This window comes from Colobus angolensis, unplaced genomic scaffold (genome assembly GCF_000951035.1).
Source record: "Colobus angolensis palliatus isolate OR3802 unplaced genomic scaffold, Cang.pa_1.0 Scaffold349, whole genome shotgun sequence".
In the NCBI taxonomy this organism is placed as follows: Eukaryota; Metazoa; Chordata; class Mammalia; order Primates; family Cercopithecidae; genus Colobus; species Colobus angolensis.
In genome coordinates, this window is record NW_012116810.1 from 293322 (window position 1) to 299321 (window position 6000).

The window sequence follows — 6000 nt, forward strand, 5'->3', positions numbered from 1 at the left end:
AAATATTTTAAGTACTTTTTTCCTCAGTGTTGTGATTGAGTTTTTAAATAATCAGATAATAAAGTTTCAAAATCTGTCCCCAGTAAATTTAGTACTAATTGCTAGCAAATATTAGCAGTATAATTCACAGGTTAGCCTGCAAACATCATTGCAATGTCTACTCAATATTTTTTTCAATATCATAGTAAGCAATTAGAAAAATAAAATCAGTATGTCTTTAGTCCTAGTAAGATTTCATTTTAAGCTATCTACTTTTTAAAAATTATGAATTATTTAGAATGCTGACATTTAAGCTTTAAATTATTCATGAATATAATGAATAATGTAGAGTATTTAACCTCAAAGAGTTCTGTCTTGTGTCAGTTGGAATAAATCTTTTTTTTTGTTGGCATAAATTTAAGGGTACAAGTGCAGTTTTTTAAATTTACATGGATATAGAGCATCGTGGTGAAGTCTGGGCTTTTAGTGTAACCATTACCCAAATAATGTACTTTGTACCCTTTAGTAATTTCTCTTCCCTGACTCCCTTCTTGCCGTCTCACCCTTCCAAGTTTCCATTGTCTATTATTCCACACTCTGTGTCCATGTGTACACATTAGTTAGCTCCTACTTATACATGAGAACATGTAGTATTTGACTTTGCTGTTTCTGTTTCACTTAAGATAATAGCCTCCAGGTCCATCCATGTTGCTTCAAAAGTTAAGATTTTATTCTTTTTTATGGCTGAATAGTGTGGAATACATCTTAATGGTCTCTGAGAAACAGTTTGAAATGAGCTACAAAGTAATGAATAAATTATCATGGTTAAAAAATGGCAAATAAAATGATTTAATTTTGCTTCAGTTAATCTTTCTACCACCCCAAAATTTAATGGCTTAAAATAACAACTATTTTACTTTCATCAAAACCACAATTTTGTGGGTTAATAGTTTGTCTAGGTTTATCTAAGTGTGTCTTCTGCTGGGCTCACCTGGGGTTTCTTAAGTGACTGCGGTCATCTGCTGGCTTGAATGGGGCTGAACAGTCTCTAAAATTACTTCACAAATGTGTTGGCAATTGTGCTGACTATTGGCTAGGTCATATGATCTCATCAGGCAAGCCTGGGGTTTTTACGTGGCAATAGTAGCCTTCCAAGAAGGTGAAAACAAGGTTGTAAGGCCTCTTGACGTCAGCTTAGGATCTGCACAGTGTCCATTGATAATAGCATCAGAAAGAATGAGATACTTGAGAATAATGTTAACCAAGTAGGTAAAAGACTTGTACACTGAAAACTGCAAAAATATGGGTGAAAGAAATTAGACATCAATACATGAAAAGACATATTCATAGATCATAAGCTTTAATATTGTTAGGATGTTTATATTGCCTAAAGCGATCTACAGATTCATTGTTATCTCTGTCAAAATCCTAATGATATTTTTTGCAAAAGTAGAAAAAACTCATCCTAAAATTCATATGGATTCTCAAGGGACCCTAATTAGTCAAAACAATCTTGAAAAAGAAAAACAAAATTGAAGATCTCATGTTTCCTGATTTCAAAACTTACTACCAAGCTATTGAAATCAAAACAGTGTGATTCTGTCAGAAAGACATATATAGACCAATGGAATAGAGAGCTGAGAAGTAAACTTTTCACATCTATGGTCAAATGATTTTTGACAAGGGTCCTAAGACCATTCAGTGGGGGTAAAGAAGAGGCATATCAACAAATCGTTCTGGGAAAACTGGATCTCTACATGCAAAAGAATGAAGTTGGAGTCTTACTTTACACCATATATAAAAATTAGTTCAAAATGGGCCAAAGATCTTACAGTAAGAACTAAAACTAAAAAATTACTAGGAAATACATATGAGAAAAACTTCATGACATTGGATTTGGCAGTGATTTCTAGGCTATGACACTAAAAACAAGTAACAAAAAAATAGATAAATTGGACTACATCAAAATAGAAAACTTGAGTTCATCACAAGACACTATCAACAGAGTGGAGGCCACCAATGGAATGAGAGAAAACATTTGTAAATCATATATCTGATAAGAGGCTAATATTCATAATGTATAATGAACGCCTACAACTCAACAGCAACAAAAAAACCCCCAAACAATCCATTTCAGAAATGAGCAAAGGGCCCATGCCTGTAATCCCAGCACTTTGGGAGGCTGAGGTGGGTGGATCACCTGAGGTCAGCAGTTCGAGACCAGCCTGACCAACAAGGTGAAACCCCACCTGTACTAAAAATACAAAATTAGCTGGGACATGGTGACACATGCCTGTAATCCCAGCTACTTGGGAGGCTGAGGTAGGAGAATCACTTGAACCCAGGAGGCAGAGGTTGCAGTGAGCCGAGATCACGCCATTGCACTCCAGCCTGGGTGACAGAGCAAGACTCTTGTCTCAAAAAAAAAAAAAAAGGTGGGGGAAGCAAATGACTTAAATAGAACACTTAAATAGATATTCTTCCAAAGAAGATAAACATGGCTAATAAGTACATGAAAAGATTCAATAATTATCTTTAATCATTAGAGAAAGGCATATCAAAACCACAATTAGATACTACACACCCATTCAAATGACTATTATCAAAAAACAAACACAGAAAATAACAGGTGTTGCTGAAGATGTAGAGAAATTGGAACCTTTCCTTGTGCACTTGCTGGTGGAAGTATGTTGTAGTCACTATGGAAAGCAATATGGTGGCTCCTCAAAAAAACCAATATAGGGTTATCATATAATCCAGCAATTCTACCTCTAGGTATGTACCAAAGAATTGAAAGCAGGGTCTCAAAGAGATAGTTGTACACCCATTTTCATGGCAGCATTATTCATAATGACAAAAAGGTAGAAGCAACCCAAGTGTCCATTGATGGATGAAAGGATAAAAAAAAAGTTGTAATACATAAAATGGAATATTATTCAGCCTCAGGAAGAAATTGTGCAATATGCTACAACATGGATGAGCACTGAAGACATTATGCTAAGTGAAATAAGCCAGGTCACAAAAGGACAAATGCTATATGATTCTACTTATATGGGTTACCTATAATAGTCAGATTCATGGAGATGGAAAATAAAATGTTGGTTCTCACAGGCAGGAAATAGGGAGTTATTGTTTAATAGGTACAGAGTTTCCGTTTTGCAAGACAAAAATCGTTCCAGAAGTGGATGGTAGTGATGCTTGTATGAAAGTGTGAGTGTGAATAATGCCACTTAACTGAACACTTGAAAATGGTTAATTGCATAAAAAATGCGTAAGAGAAGAGGGGAAAGAATTTGCACAGTGTCACTGTTGTCATAGTCTGTTGTCAAAATCTGTCAGAAGTCTAGTCCTAACTCAAAAGATATGGAAATAAATTTCCCCTCATGATGGAAGGAACAGCAAATTCACATGGCAAAGGGTGCTGTGAGATGGAAGGAATTATTACAGTATACTTTGCAGGCAATCTAATAGAAAGGGTGTTAATTAAAACTCAACGGAAATTAGAATGTTGAATTTAGGAAATGAGAGTTCATTAATGATTTTGATAATGACCATTGCAGTACTCTACTTTCTGGTTTTTCACATATACACAATTTTTGACATGTAGCCTTCTACTGTCTGTCTTAGACTCATTTTAGTTTTGTGAATCTATTTTCCAGTGGCTGACTCCTGAAAGTAAACCTTTGGAAACATTTTTAGCCCCTCATAGGTTTTGTAGTCATTCTATCTGGAAATTCCAAAATTTGTTAGAAAACATTAAGCTAATTTAACAAATATTTTACTTTCTGCTTTGGATTGTGCTAGGCACTGTGGGTAAAAATAAATTATACTGATGTATTAAGAAGACAAGGTATGAATTAATGAAGTGGTAAGTTGTAATCCAGAACAGTAACTCAGACATTGCCATGTGGTTTTGAATAAGAGGGAGATTTGGTGAAGGCTGGAGTTGTATATGAAATTATAATGTGGAAGAGGACTTTGTCTAAGCATTGATAAATGGATAGCAGAAGGAGAGAAGGTAGGCACTACAAGGAATGATGTGTAATAAAAAGCTTAGCGGTAGGAAAGTATAATGTACATTGGGTGGCAATGAAGTAGAAACCTTCAAGTGTATGGTAGTTAATTTGCAAAAATATGAGAGATAAAATGGAAAAGTAGATCCAGATCAGAGGGTGGAAGCTTGCAAGGTTACAGAGTCTGAATGTTTATTTAATAGACAATGGAAAGCCACTGAAGGTTTTAAGTTGGAGGATGACATGATGAAAAGTATCTTAAGAATATTAATACTGAAGATAGCATGAAGGATTGATAGGAAGAGACTCAGGGTAGGGGATATCGGTTATGTGGCACAAGCTTAAAATAATATAGGAATAAAATTGAAATGAAAAACAAGAATGAGGAGGAAAGATTAATTAACAGAAATAGCTGACATACTAGATTGAAGAGTACTATTTTGATTAGTTAAGGTGAGGAACCAAATGATAAATGGTGACAGTAACCAAAAAATAAAATAAAATAAAGGAAAATGTTCTCACAGGAGGAAAGGTATATCAAGAGATCATATGACTGGATCCAATTTTTGCAGAGTTATTTATTTTTGACTTATATGGGGCAGATAGCCTTAAAAAGGGAATTGTGGGAGGGATGGAGTGACTAGAATAGTTCTTCTTTTCTCAACATTTATTACACCTGTCAACTGGAACTGCTCAACCCTCTCATCACTTTGAGGAAAGTGGAAAATGTTTGTAATCACCACTGAGGGGAATGGAAATGGAAATAAATAAGATATGAATAAAGGAAGCATTGCCAGAAGATGAATAAAGAATTGCCAAGAGTAGTAGTGAGTATGGCAAAAGACAAGGAAAAGTGTGTATAAGAGGGGCAAAGAGAGGGTAGTTAAAAGAAGAAGCGTAGGTGGAGCACAGTGTAAGTGATTAGGTGGACTGCTTTTCTCACAAAATGGGGAAATGGACTAAAAGCAGAGATACCAGCTGTTAATGAGGGAAATCTGATCTTATTTATTCCCTCATCTGTTAGTTACAGAATGTTAAAAAAATGTGACTCTAATATTAAAGTGTAAAGCATACTGAGGTTTATGTGTTTATCTTCCCTCTTCATGATGCATCTCGAGGCCGCCTTCTAGAAGAGAACTGTATTTTATGTAGTTCCTAAGTCTGTTTGATAGAAGTTGCTTAAAATAAGCCAAAGTTGCTTTGACCATATTTTTAGGACAAAGAAGTCTTCATCCTTCTGCCTTGAGGAAAATGGGTTCTAAGGAAAAAAAAAGAAATGAAAGAGAACACTTATATTGTCTTTTGAGGTACTCAGAGCAGATTTCTAAAGGACAAAACTTATTCAGAAAGGCACCTGCTAGACAGATGTGCAGGGTAGGAAGCATTCCTTGTCTTAAAGCCTGTATGCAATAGAATTTGTGTACTTCCTTTTAAATTGTTAGCATTTGTCTTTGGGATTTTCTGTGGATTGTTTCATGTTATGTTCCTGAATGTAAGGAGATGATAAAAGAATTTATGATGTCACCAAATTGGGGATTATCGTAGAAAGATAGGAGATAAAATATATTTGGGCTAATTGAATTATTTTTAACCCTACCAGAAAAAAGTTATGTTTAGGATGTGCCTATGCAGATTTCTAAAACAAATGTAAAAGGCAAATCTGTTTATTATAGCACTAGTCTAATGTTTCAGTTTTTGTTACAATTATTTCCAAACAGCCTTAGCATCCAGATTGTTTAGTGTTAAATAGAGAGCATGTAGATAGTGTTTTGCAGAAATTACAGTATCGTATTTAAATAGATATATTTTGGGTAACGTAAAGATTTTGGAATAAGAACAAAAATTTCAAAAGCCATCTGTTAACCCACTACATTGGTTCCAAATTTTAAAAAAGAAAGAAATTGGATTGACAATAATTACTAGTATAAAAGAAATTAGGTAAATCAACCATTTTTGGTTTTGACTCATACTGAATTGTAAGTTAACGTTTCTTTTTTTTTTTTTTTTT

General features: G+C 34.5%; 1 protein-coding gene across 1 annotated transcript in view; it reads left to right on the forward strand.

Annotated features, from left to right (window-relative positions):
• Window positions 1-6000, forward strand: part of STK3 (serine/threonine kinase 3) — a gene marked incomplete at its 5' end in the record, with an annotated part of 303446 nt that overhangs the window by 215051 nt on the left and 82395 nt on the right. The gene's annotated exons all lie outside the window — the stretch shown is intronic.